Raw genomic sequence first — 15,068 nt, forward strand, 5'->3', positions numbered from 1 at the left:
TAGACCTGCAATAACATAATAAATGGAGTGGGCCGAAGATTCTTAAACTCGACATTGGGCTTAAGAATTAATCTGTCTTTAAAATTTTGGATGTCCTATGCAAATTATAAATTTAAAATCATATATATATATATATATATATATATATATATATATATATATATATATATATATATATATATATATATATATATAGATATATATATGACAAGACATTTTAAAGATTACATCAACAAAAATTATAATAGAATTATAGCACAGGTAGTATACATGAATCTTTCACTATGAATTCGGTATTTTTGAACAAATGTGTATTAAATCTCCATTTTATTCATAAATATTTTTGCACTATTAATATCATTTGCAAATCCAAATGAACTATATTTTCAAGCGAGTAATCAAATATTTTTCTAATTCTATGATTATATTATCTAATAAAAATTCAAAATTTTCCGTCTCATGATTGGCTAAAGATTCATCTTCACTCTTAATATTTGGATTATTATCTTACTCAACTATTTGAGATAAAACTTCTTTCATGTTTGAAGCATGTGTTTTACTTGCATATTCCCACAATAAATTTAATGTGTTTATGACAATAATAGTTGATAGTTTAACCTTTCATATTATCTCTTAAAATCTCTAATTTTGGCGGAATGGGTGAATAAAGAGGTGTTGTGAAATAGAAATGTTCAATCACACCAATTTTTTTGATGTGTGGAATAAATAATAATAATAATTAAAGTAAATAATCTCAGGTAAAGTTAATATACACATAGGAGAATGTTAAAAAATACGCACGAGCAAAAAGAATAAGATAAAGTGATAAGTATGCAAAGAGTTTGGTTACTCAACTCAATTAAACCAATCTACTCTTGGGGAGAGATAAGCTCTCCAATTAACTATACTTCAAAATTTATTACAAAATATTACGAATGAGTTACAATAAAGAAGTGTTCCAAGTTCCCAAAAATAAACCATATTTTTTACTATAGTATTTTCCAATCTCTCAAATTTTTAATATATGAATCATATAAACTCAAAGTATTTAAAAGTGTTTCTCAATCATCTTATATACCTCCAAAGGTCTTTCAATTCTAAGACTTCAATTCTAAGAATCCCTCTTTTTGCCTCTCTAAATTTCTTTCATTAGAATTTCACCATTTCTTTTCTCATACGCCTCTTGTACCAAGAAAATAGCTGAAGAGGTGCCTTTTAAAGGTGTCAGGAGGGGAACAATGTGTTTTCCTAAAGCGCATTGTGTTTCGTGTAACTGTGGTAACACAATGTATTCCACCAAGGCACATTGTATGATGGATGCGTTGTGGTTTTTCCAAATGCAATGTGTTTTCACGAACCTGCTAAAATTGGTTTTAAAGTCAAACACAATAATATATATCTACATGCTTACAAGTACAACTATCTGCACATGTTCAGTGCTTTTTATGATGACAACACTTTATGTCAAATGATATGATGTGAAGACTTCATCTATAAATAAGAAGTAATTAATGATCAATATGTTTTATTAAGATTAAGATGTCCTTGTGAGATCAAGATGTAAAGTCAAAGGCAACACCTAAGGTCAAGTGATGTTTGGTGAAGTCTATAGTGATCTCTAATCAAGCAATCTCTGATAGCGATGTCTATCAAATAAGCTATATCAAGTTTCATTAGTGTCGTACCCCAAAATTTGTCCTCCCTTTTTCATCTTTTCACTCAAACTATGACTTAAGATACATTTGTACCCACTCATGCTTAATTCATATGCGTCATGCATTCATATTAATATAAGCATCATAGATTCAAAGTTTGTGGTTAATTCAAACTAGGGTTTTGTTTAAGGATTAGAGAAGTTCTCATCATGTGGCATGCAAACCCTAATTTCATGCCCTCTTGGGAATTTGATTCATAAAGTCCACAATATGGTATTCATCTATACATCTAAACCCTAATGCTCGACTTTACATGTGATTGACCTTTTGAGCATTGATTTGATCTAAACCCTAATCTTGGGCCCACGTGTTGGGATGTATTGTATAACTTTATGCTTGGTTTGGAAACTCTGATCAGAAGGTGTGCATCATGACACAACAATTCCTCCCACAACAATTCCAAAAACGAACCTGGAAATCATTTTTTACGGCAAAGCTTCTCCAACAGAACCTCACAACTTTGAGTCTCCAACAAAACCTCCATTCCTAACTCTCAAATGGAACCCCTCTTCAACAACCAAAACAAGAAGATCCCAAATTCCAAAAATTCCCTGAACTATTTCTCTTAACAGAATTCACCTCTTCTAACAACCATCTTCTATTGAACTCAACCCTCCATTTTCGAACCTCCAAGAATGCAAAAGAAAATTGGAAACAGTAGCACGCAGAAAGAGAAGAAATCTCAACAGAATATCAGAAACAGAAACAGAAGAAGATCACGAAAATTGAAATTTGAAGACGTTCACCTTTCAATCGCGAGTTGAAGAATAATGATTGGGACAACTCAATTCTTCGTCGTTCATCGGCAATGTTTCACCACGAGACAAGTTCCGGATTCTTCAACGCCAACGCTTCATCATCAATCGTTGATTGACGTGTCTTCAACTTCGTCTCCATGCAATGACAACAATAATCTGGCTTTCATCAACCGCCATGTAACGATCCGAAATCGAACAACGACAACAATGAACACGGAAGCATAACGCACGATGATGAAGATCTGAACTTAGGATTTTCGCGCCGAACGCCAAATCGGTAAGCTCCCTCACTTCATATTCATTCCATTTTCTTTAACTCGATGCACACAAGAAAGCGAAAGGCGGGGAATTTCACTTTGTTGAGGTTGGACTAAGCCGATTTGATTAGGAGTGACCGCAAATTCGAACAGGCTTTGATCCGTCGTGTGAGAGAGGAACAAGTTTCATGCACCACAAGTGTTTTCTCTGTTTTATTTTTTACCTAAAATTTGAATATGGGGAATGATAATTGAGCTGATTTCACTGTCGCCTTTTGAAGCTGAAGGCGTTTTCTTGGTTCTTCATGGAAACCAGTTTTAGGTTTGGAAACATTGGCCTTTGGCCCAAGAAAATTCGTGTTCGTACACCTCACTCCCTTCCTATTTTATCACCCCTATTGTCCCATAATTAATCTTTGTTTAGCATTTTTAAATTATGTTAACTTTAGAAATTTTTGTTAGATTAATTTTGATTTTGATTGTTAGCTTTAGATTACATTTTTTCGAGAAAATACTAGAGTTAGGTTAGGTTGATTTTAGACATTGGGACTAATTCTTTTCTTTCTTTGATTAGGATTGATTAGATTTAGTTAGAATAATTAGGTTTAATAAAAAATGTTAGATTAGATTTAGTTTTCTTAATTTTCCAGAATTAATTCATATTAGTTTAACCATGCCATGATTAGGTTTTAGTCATTAGATTTTGGTTATTTCATTTTGTGGATTTTGTGTGGATTAATATGGTTAATGGTTGATTTTACCATGATTTTATAATTTGGTTAATTTCCACTCAATTTGATTTACATGATCATGTAGATTAGAATTCAATTCTTGATATAGATTGGTAATTTCCATTTGGTTAATTTTGATTCTACTTCATGTTTAGGTAGACTTTAATCCTTTAGAACTAATATTCACTTTAATTTGACATTTAATAGATTCCTTTGATTTATGATCATATTGTAAATTGAAAATCTCATTTCAATTTAGGTGATGGATGTGTTGTATGTCTAATTTAATTTTCCATGGTCACATGATATTTCTTTGATTATTTTGTCATTGATTAACCCATTACCATTCGAATCGATTTTAACCATGGTACATGTTTACATATCGTTGCATTCTCATTCATTTGACTTACCTCATGCTAACCCATTTGTTGCTTTGTGTTTCTGCATGTGACTTTGAGATTCAAGCGCACCCCCTAACTAGACATGCTCATAACCATTTTATTCTCATTCAATAGCTTTATATTGTTTGAAGTACCATGCCTCTTGTATGTTTTAGGCATGGTACATAGTTCAACAGTTTGTAATTTGTATTTTCTTCTCATTCCTTCATGTTGCATTGTGTGGATCCATCCCCTCATTATGGGTTAAATGTTCCCCCCACCCCATAGTCATGTAATAGCTTAGATTTATTGCTTTCTAGTTAGTTCACCATGCATGTTAATAACTAAGATAAAATACAAAATGATAGACAAAGCATTTCAAAATAAACAAAAGGTACTTGATTCAATGTCAAGTTGTTTTTCGAATAAAACTCACACCATTGCAACGTGACTGCTTGATCCAACATCAAGCATTCTCCATCTGTTCCATAATCGATTAGCCACATCCCTCCTCCATTCATTTATTAATCTCATTCTATCATCTCTTCCACATTCTCTTCTCAATCTTATTCTATCTCTCACCCTCATTCTTTACTCACACTTTTCATAATAAATTCAAAAACTTGATCCAATGTCAAGTTCCTTTTTCAAAACCATTTTCATAACAAATTGGAATGCAAAATGGGGTGTACGTGTTTGTACACAACATTCAAGTACTTGGGTTGTCGGTCGTACCTAGCCTGAGGACCCGACACTTGACTTTCCCCCTAAAATATATAATGGTTCAAACAAGTTAGATTTAGGTGCTATGAGGGAGAAAAAGAGTAGTTAGGACTCCATGGTCCTCTCAATTCCCAAGTACTCTAATCGTTGACCGTACTTAGTCAAGGGTCAAATACTTGTCGCCCTCTAAGTTCCAATGATTAGATTTGCCAAACTCTTTTCAAAATTCAAATCTCTTTTTTGGATGAAAGGGAGTGGTTAGGACAACGTTGTCCTCTCAACTCCCGAGTTATTGGACCATTGACTGTATCTAGCCAAGGGTTTGATGCTTGTCTCCGTACATAAAATCGACCCCAACAAATCAAATCATCTTTTGCCTTAGTGCACTCTATTCAAAACCTTTCAATAAGAACATGTTACTTTCGTTCTACCGTGAATGAAGCTTAAGCCTCCATGTGCGAGAAAGTAATGTTTAACTGCTAGAGTGCGAACCAAGCGTATCCACTTTACCGCAAACAAGCAAATACTTTCTGCCCCCATGATAGAGTATACAAGCAAGTGACCAGTAGCACGTGAGTGTTAATAATGTTCAGTAAAAACAACCAAACAAACACTCCACTTTTGAGCCGAACTACGAAGCTTTGATTTCCCTATTGCACGTATGGGGATACGTAGGCACGAGGGCCCAAATCCTTGGTGAGCACACTAAATTAAAACTTATTCTCCCTCATCTCATTCTCTCATCTCACTCCCTATAGCAAGCAATATATAGATAAACAAACATCCATACGCATTTGATACGAGCAAGTGGTTCCCATGGAGTACCATGGATGTGAGGGGTGCTAATATCTTCCCCTCGCATAACCGACTGCCGAATCCGCTCTTGGTTGCGAGACCATTTATCTCATTTGGGGTTTTATCACTATTTTCCATTTCCTTTGGAATAAATAAAATCTGGTGGGGACTCTGTATTTTTCACGGTGCTTCAGCTGGCGACTCTGCTGGGGACAATATGGGGTTCCCATAAGCGAGTCAAGCCTAGCTTGCATGTATCCTTTTCCTTGGATGTTTATCTTTGTTATTACTTACTTTATTTATCCATTCATGTTATATATTCCTATTATATATTATCTTGCTTTGACCTTGTGGGATAGATGCTATAGAGTGGGGAGCCCAATACACAGGCTTAGAGGGTTCACCTAAGATAGGAGAGCTCTTCGTATTGACCTATCAGACGTAGTTGTCTTGAGGGGGAGATACGAAGATCCCGCTTGGAGTAGATTTTTTTTGGAGTTTTGCTGACATGTGAGTCACGTTCGTGCTGACATCCATTCTTCCAAAAAGGGTCCATGACTCCGAGGACCTTTAGACAATCCTTGGATTTTGAGGTTGAAGGAAACTTCACTTAGAGGAGGTCATCCCGAAAGTGTTGTTGGCTCACAAGTATTTTATGTCGACAATGACACTTTTGCCTCATGATCCATGAATCTAAGCATCTTCAGAAGTCTTAGTACTCACCTTGTGAGGGTATATGGGTTTCTTGCAGGGAAACTTAACCTCCAACACACCTTGAATCTACAGTGATCTTGTCCTCTTGTAGCATATGCATTTATAACATATTGCATTTGCATGCATATTTGGGCCTTATTCTCGGATAATCCTAAAGGTTTATGATTGCGCATGTAAACATTCCAAGATGAGCTCAGAAAGAAATAACACCTTTCGACTCAAGTTCAAGCTTCCAAGAGTGGATACCCTGGTAGCTCTCAGCAGAAAGATTAATCCTTGTAAGAAGAACAACTTCATCTGCAGATATGGGCGGATCATGGATCTTCTTACCATCTCTATAGACATCTCAACTTTGGTGCCTCATCCGAGTATTATGATCCACCACTCAGATGTTTTAAGACTTTCAGTTGGCTTCGACCATTGAAGAGTACGGTCGAAGCCCTGTATATTGGATAGAGATCAGGCTAAGTTGAAAAGAAAGAGTGAAGAAGATATTGAGCTCTTATCAGAAAGTAAAAAAGGCAAAAATTGAGGAAAACCTAAAAGAGAAATACCAAGATGGTTTAGCTCAAGAAAATATGGGGCTAAGTTCTCTTCAAAAACCGTTAAAGCAGACAGAAAATGAGCAAGGTGACAACCACCGTTGGTTCGAGTTGGTTGCCAAAGAGAAGAAGGCATCAAGAGATGAATTCGACCTGGAGATTCAGAATCTCGAGCTTTCCCTCCGTGAGGCCGATGCCAAGGTAGAGGTGGAATGTCATCTTAAAGAGGAAGCAACCAGGGTTTCCTACATCACCCATCAAGTCTGGAAAGACAAATGTCACAAAGTTGAACTTGCCACCTCGAGTGCCGAACATTAAAGAGATTGTTTTTCTGCCTTGAAGAATGCGAGTTTGGGCTGGATCAATGAGAAAGCTCTGATAAATAGTCTTCTTGATACTTATGTTGGATCTATCAACTTGTTGCAACCTACTGCCACTTTGTACTGAGCGAAGTATGATTGCTTAGTAAGGTCCTGCAGTGGGTTAACCCAGGAAGTTCCTTGGAAATTAGAGGATGCTCTAGAAGACGCTGATGTGTAAACCACTCCCCACTCTATACTCCGATTCATCTACCTTTGTGATCGAATAATGAAAAGGTTCAAAGCTGAATTGAAAGAGATGAAGGAGTGGAAAGCATAACATGCCATCTGACCACGACTTTATTGTTTTGATTTACTTTACTATACCTATTTGTAATTGTAATATCAAATTCATGAGTAAATTGCTTGACTTGTCTGGAATCCGGTATTCCTACTTTATCTTCCATTTTATAATGTTTTACTGTCACATTATGAATTATAAGGTTTCTTCAAGAATAAAAACAAAAATACATACATCATGCATCACACATCAATCATATATTCATACACCTATCTTTAAACAAAGCCTCACATCACCTCTCATTTATGTACAGCTAATTGATCACCCGACATTCGTTCAAGCCAGAAGTATGTCTCGAGTTACCATGGACGAGTTATTGGAAAGTCATGAAGCTTTGAGCTTGGAACTCAACGAACCGAAGAGTCAGTCTGGCCGTGATTTGGATCTCATGAATGTACTATTGAGCTATCATATGCCAGTTGTTATACCAAAAGTGATCACTCCTGTGAACGTGCATGACTCTATTCCATACCAGGAGTTACCTTATAGACGTCATCCCTAACCTGGATCGTCAAACGCTCCACTTCAGCAGTCATCTCTTATTCCCCGACCCAGGCAAAGTAACCCAATGCAGAATCACTATCCCAATCAGCAAGGGAACTATGCTCGTCAGGGTTAGAGAAAGACAAAGAAGTCAGAGACGCATATGGATCATGTTCCTATGTCATACAGTAGACTTCTCCATCTCTTGCTTATGCACTCACTGGTACGGATGCGAGAACCAGGGCCTCCTCCAACACCTCTTCCTCGTGGCTATAATGCAAATGCCAGGTGTGTATTCTATTCTGAAGCACCTGGGCACACGACCGAGGATTGCAGAGCTCTAAAGCACTTAGTGCAAGATTTGATTGATTTAAAGGTTATTGTGTTCACACCGTAAGGCCTGAATGTAGTACACGCCCCCAAGAATTCACAAACAAGTACATATGCAATGCCGCAGTCAGAGCAATGGTAGATTTGAAGAAGTTCCCTCTATATGACTACTTTGTCAACTTCTGCAAGCACCCAGACCCCAAGTTGTGGGAGGAATAAGGCTCATCACTCCAGCAATCATTAGTTTGTTCAATCAGTTTTCATGTGTAATTTTTCTTGTTTGTCATTTGTAAATATTCACTTGTTATAAACTCGATAGTTTTTGAATAATAATGACATTGAAATAAATATGCATGTTTTGAATAAATCCCTTCGTGTCCACTCATACTTCTCGTCGATATCAAACTTTTGCTAAGCGAACTCAAAAGGAGAATGACGAAATTGAAAACACGATGTCATTGCGCGCACGCTTTGGAATAGAACCTTGATGATGATGTAAGGCATTATTTCAAATCCTAAACACCGGAGTTATAAGGAAGATAATCCATAGTCAACCCCTTCGAGCCAAGGAGTAAGAGTTTCTTTCTAAATATAAAACCCTCAATCTTAACCCGGGGTAGGGTAGTCGTCAGTTAGTTTGACCAAGCGTTCAAACTCCAAAAGAGAAATGTTCTATCTGAGGATCAACCATATCTTATCCCTCACAAGAGGTCGGAAACAACAAATCCATTGGTTGTCCCTCACGCACAGAGGCACGAGGCAGTCACAACCCCTTCCAATCAAGCAAGCAAATGTCACACGATTTGTTCCATAAAAAAAATCCAAAGAAAGAAAGCCCGCTAGGTCGAAACTTGAGAACAAGTGACTTAGGCAAAAATTAGGGCATCCATGTGGATCGCAAATCAGAGCCAATCCAACAAAAATAGGGAAATGAAAGAATAAATCAAACAAAGAGGAATCATAAGAAAATCCTCAGCGAGAACAAAATCGTGTGGCTAAAAACCAAACAGAAGGTGCATGATTGCCACCCTAGAAACCTCGTGGGTTCGTTTTCACTCCCAAATCCCTTTTGGAAGACGAGCGCTTGTGCCAAACTAGATGAACATAGGACTGGAGAACATCACGAAGAGTGGGTGGGTTAGAATAGGTTTCGAGCCATAAATCCTTTTTTTTTTCTGAAATCGTGAACCAGACCACGTTACAACCCTCAAAAGACCTAATTGAAGCAGTGTTTAGTTCGAAAGCATACTATAGTCAATATAATCATGTTAAACTAAATCCTTAATGATTTGCTTACCATTTATGTTGGTATCGATATGGCATTCTCATTAGTGATTCATTCGCTATATGTCATAATTCCAGTGAACAAGATGGGATTTCAAAACTAGCATAAACATGACATTTGCATTATCATTTCCAAAATGAACTTGTCTTACTCGTGAGTAAGCATCTGACATCCAGGAATTTTCTACAACGAACATGAATTGAGGAACTTGATGATTCCAAAGTGTAGAACGTCTAAGACCTCCATTGAGCAGGGGCAAGCCACTTCTTTTGATCATATCAAGGTAGAATTCTAAAAGACTTTGTTGAGCAGAAAGATAAGACTGCTACAGGATCCAATCGATCAGAAGCAGTCACATCGAGAAACCTCTACAAGATTCAGTTGATCAGAAGTAGTCACGTCGAGAAACCTCTACAAGATTCAGTTGATCAGAAGTAGTCATGTCGAGAAGATCTCTACAAGATTCAGTTGATCAGAAGTAGTCATGTCGAGAAGATCTCTGTAAGATTTAGTCGATCAGAGGCAATCACGTCAATATTTGACAAATCTCTCCGAAGACTAATTAATCAGGGGAACTCCCTCAAAGGTCAGCCAACCAAAGGCAACGTTTCTTCAAGGCTCGTACTGGGGTAGGCCACCCCAAGAGCATAAGAAGTCAATCTCTCTGAAATGGTTAATCAGAGGAGTGCAGTTCTAAAACACTAGGACATGTCTGATTTAGATGATCCATGACAAGGTCTCTTTATAACCAACGACTGGGGAAGTCCATGCAGATACCCAATAGACTGGGGCAAGACGGTCGCAAGAGATGAAGGTTCTCTCCCCGCTCGTGAAAGTTTTTCAGATCAATCCCGGGGCATCAGAAGATCCAGCGGTATCCGGCAATTCTCCAGTAGTATATGGATGTCGGGAAATCATGTCAGCCCACACCCCGTAAATCAGAAGCCTTGCAACCCAAGCTAATTCCTTTCAGCATTCATTACACTGTACCCAAACTTGGGGCATCTGTAGACCCTCGTATCATTGATCCACCTGTCATGCATAGTTCATATCATTCCATTCATGCATATCATGTGATATAATCATGAAGCTCTCTAACAAGAAAGAAGCAAGCCCAAAACTCTCTTGGCACGACTCAATAGCCCGTTTTCGTCGGCACCTTCCTTGAATCCAACCTTGTGAATAAACCATTTTGCAATACCCCCACAATGTTCAGTTCCAATCAGGAAAACCTCTTATAAGTCCAGTTTTGTTGGCCAAACCAACCCCGGAGTTGACCACACTGAATTACACCGTGTTTGTTACTCGGATTTCACATGGTTATTAGGATTTTATTATCATTTTGTTTGTATTATGCTCTCTTTTATGTTGTTTTCAGATATTTATCTCTCTCGGGACCCTTTGAGAAGAAACGAAGCAAAAAGACCTAAAATTAGGGTTTTTCGGCGAATATTGTACACATGGCGTTGCACATGGCGGCCGCTATAGGAGAAGCCATGACTCATCAGCCCTCAACCAGGAGGTAACTGCCACGTTCCCATGATCTTTCCCATTTGTACACATGGCGGTGCGCCATGAAGGGATGGTGGGCGCCACCTTTGGAAATCACATTCCCACTAAGGAGAAGTTGGAGGGCACCATGGTCTTTGCAAGCTGCTGAAATCCTCTATAAATAGTTCGTTCCATTTCATTTTCAAATCATCCAACTTAGTTTACAACACTAAGCCTATATTTATCATTTGTAAAAGCGGTAATCCGTCACATCGAGGGGTTATCGCACCTTAGTGAGATTGAGTTAGGTCACTTCGAGTTGCTGTCCTCTTTATCTTCAGAGTCGGAGGTTTATTTTTCTTGTACCAGATTTAAAGTCCTCCGTTTGGAGCAGGTTCTTATTTATTGCTTTTATTTATTTATTTACTTGTCTCGCTTTATTTTATTTATTTTCTGTCTACGCTTTATTTTATTTACTTTCTGCCTACCCTTTACTTTATTTACTTTCTGCCTACGCTTTACTTTATTTACTTTCTGTCTACGCTTTACTTTATTTACTTTCTGTCTACGCTTTACTTTATTTACTTTATGTCTTGCTTTACTTTATTTATTTTACGCGCTTTACTCGTTCTTTAAGCCTTACATTCTAAAACAAACTTTTCATCATGATCAATACTGTTGTGTTTGTTTGTGTTATCATGTCTGGCTAAATCTTTTAAAGGTTAGAATGTAAGGATCGCGGTTAAAGATATATTTCACATATTGAATTTGTAGAAATACTTTAAAGGCTGTTTTGATTTTTAACTTGAGTTTTCTGAAACAAACTTGGTTAGTTTTAACTATTCAAGGAGTGCGAAAGCAACCTGGCTTAGTTAACTAGGAACTTTTATCACTTTAATGAAAAACTATTTTTGAAACGGTTTTCGGACGCGTTGATAGATTTAAAATCAGGAAACTCCTTGGGTAAACTTTCCAAATCAAAATCACTTTTCAACTAAGTTTACGAGTCTTATTTCTTAAAAATAAGTTTACTACTTTAGCGTCCTGCACACCTTTTATAAGTGACAATAAAAGGCCTTAATTTAAGGGTAAACTTGGTTCTGAATACGCGAAAGCAACAGTTCCTGTTAAATGGATTCTTTTCAATAGTAGAAAATATTGCCTCATAAGTAGTTCTATTTAGACAATCGAAACATCACTTAACTGACGTGATATACATTCAAACCTGTCTTTATCTACACTGCATTTATTATTTACCGTTATTTTAAAACATCAATATCTCTATTATACCGCCTTAGATAAACACCATAACAATAGTATTGATAGATTGAAGATTTGGTCTCTGTGGGATCGATATTCTTTTATATTACTTTGACGTGATTTGTGCACTTGCGAATTCACACGATCAAGTTTTTGGCGCCGTTGTCGGGGACCAACTTCGTTAAATTTCGTACCCTGTTGTTACACCGTCTAGACTAAGGAATTATTACCCGGTAAATGCGAAGAACCCGTAGTACCGGAAATTTAGTAGATCCTTTAGCGGAACCCGAACATTACACGCGTACACGCCTCTTACTCATCCGAATTAAGAAAGCTATGGCCGAGAATCGCGACCGGAGACCTTTTAAGGAATTTGCTCAACCCTCTGACGAGGAACCTAGTTCGAGTATAGTAAACCCCATTATTCCTGCTAACAATTTCGAACTAAAACCATCTTTTTTGCAATTAGTGCAACAGAACCAATTCGCGGGTCTCGCTATTGAGAACCCAAATCAACATTTAAAAGTTTTTATCCAACTAGCTGACACCTTTAAATCCAACGGTGCTTCTCCTGATGCGATCCGTTTGAGATTATTTCCTTTCTCCCTCAGGGATATAGAGCACGTTCATGGTTAGATTCACTTCCAGCTAATTCAATAACTACTTGGGAAGACCTTAGGAGAGTATTCCTTGCTAGATATTTTCCCCCTAGTAAGACTGTTGTTCTTCGAAACCAAATAACTAAATTTACTCAAAACCAAGGAGAATCGCTTTTTGAAGCTTGGGAGAGATATAAAGAGCTATTAAGAGTCTGCCCACACCATGGCCTAGAACAATGGTTGGTCGTTCATACCTTCTACAATGGACTCCATTACAACACCCAGATGAGCATCGACGCTGCCGTTGGTGGTGCGCTGATGAACAAACCTTACCCTGAAGCTTGTGACCTAATTGAGGATATGGCCCAAAACCATTACCAATGGGGAACTAAATGAGCATCAATAAAGAAAAAGGAGACCCAAGGTGGAATACATGAGATAAGATCTCTGGACGTGATACGGGCGAAAATGGACGCTTTAGCCCTTAGGATCGAACATATGTCTACAAACACTAACACCGCAGCAGTAGTCCATACAGAGTGCAAACTCTGTGGATCTAAAGGACACGAATCAGTGGAGTGTAACCTTTTAAATGACCTGAACACCGACCAAGTGAATTACGCCTAAGGTAACCCCTTTTCAAACACTTACAACCCTGGATGGAAGAATCATCCAAATTTTTCCTATAAAAACCAAAACCCTATCCAAAATAATGCACCTCAAAGACCGCAAGGTTATCAAGCCCAAAAACCAAATCAACCTATGCAAGTTGTGCCCCAGAAGTCTAACCTTGAGAAAATCATGGAGAGCTTTACATCGGGCCAGACTCAGCAAAATAAAGAATTCCTAAACCAGAACATTCACGTAAACGAACTTATAACGCAATTAGGAACCAAGGTTGAGCAGATAATCACTCACAACAAGATGCTTGAAACCCAAATCTCATAGGTAGCACAAAACCAAGCCCCACAAACTACACCTGGAGGCCAATTCCCTGGACAACCTCAACCGAACCCTCGAGGGCATGCTAACTCTATCTCGTTACGAAGTGGGACCGCTTACGAAGGGCCTCATAACCCAGCAATGAGCTAGTCCAAAACTTCTAAAGGAAATTTACCTACCAACCAAGAAGAGGAACCGGTGGAACCCAATAAACAAACCGACCAAGAAGGAGAAGCCAAGGATAAAACTTACAAACCACCACTCCCGTACAAACCACCAATCCCATATCCGCAAAGACTTAAACAAACCAAAATCAATAACCAATACCAAAAATTTATAAAAGTGATAGAGAAGCTTCATGTAGATATTCCTTTCACCGAAGCTATCACCCAAATCCCGTCCTACGCCAAATTTCTCAAAGACATCTTAACCAACAAGCGTAGGCTTGACGATACAAAACCCTTGGAATGCAATTTTATTTCCGAGGATAAACTCGCTAAGAAGGAGAAAGACACTGGTAGTTTTTCTATACCTTGCATTTTAGGGAGTCATGTGATCGACAAAGCTTTCCTAGACTTAGGCGCTAGTGTGAGTTTAATGCCCTTAGCTGTATGTAAAAGGTTAAACTTAGGAGAATTGTAACCAACTAAGATCTCCCTCCAATTAGCCGATAGGTCTGTTAAGTATCCTGTAGGAATTTTAGAAGACATCCCAATTAGGATCGGTCAACTTTATATCCCAACAGACTTTTTAGTCATGGATATCAAGGAAGACAACGATATCCCTATCCTTTTAGGTAGACCATTCTTATCAACAACCGGAGCTATAATAGATGTTAAAAGGGGAAAGTTAACTTTCGAAGTAGGGGATGAAAAGATTGAGTTCATTCTTTCAAAATTCCTGATGGCGCCAATCCTAGGAGATGCATGTTATGCGATCGATATCATAGATGAGTGCATAAGAGAATTTGATCAAGGAGAACCCGTGATCGAACCATTTTCAAACCCGAATGAAAATGATGACAAGCTAGAGGAAACAAAACCTCACACTAACAAATGTTTGGATCTTACACCAGACCTTTCACCAAATTCTCAAAAACCAACTCAAGAACTTAAGGAACTACCCAAGAACCTAAGATATGAGTTTTTGGATAAAGAGATGAACCTCCCAGTAATAGTTAGTGCCACCTTAAACCAAGACGAGACGAATCAACTCTTGAATGTTTTAAGAAGATACCCCTCTGCTTTAGGGTACAACATCTCTGATTTAAAAGGTATAAGCCCATCCATGTGTATGCACAGGATCTCGCTGGAGGAAGATTCAAAACCTTCTAGAGAACATCAGAGAAGAATCAACCATGTGATGAGTGAGGTGGTAAAGAAGGAAGTCCTTAAACTACTGGA

At 37.9% G+C, this 15,068-nt stretch overlaps 1 non-coding gene across 1 annotated transcript; it reads right to left on the bottom strand.

The window, feature by feature from the left end:
- Positions 1 to 12,846: 12,846 nt before the first annotated feature.
- LOC127109919 (small nucleolar RNA R71) lies at positions 12,847 to 12,953 on the bottom strand. The gene has a single exon (XR_007797163.1). It is a non-coding gene; the product is annotated as a small nucleolar RNA R71 (small nucleolar RNA).
- Positions 12,954 to 15,068: the final 2,115 nt, after the last annotated feature.

Source organism: Lathyrus oleraceus, chromosome 7 (assembly GCF_024323335.1).
Source record: "Lathyrus oleraceus cultivar Zhongwan6 chromosome 7, CAAS_Psat_ZW6_1.0, whole genome shotgun sequence".
NCBI classification, from domain to species: Eukaryota; Viridiplantae; Streptophyta; class Magnoliopsida; order Fabales; family Fabaceae; genus Lathyrus; species Lathyrus oleraceus.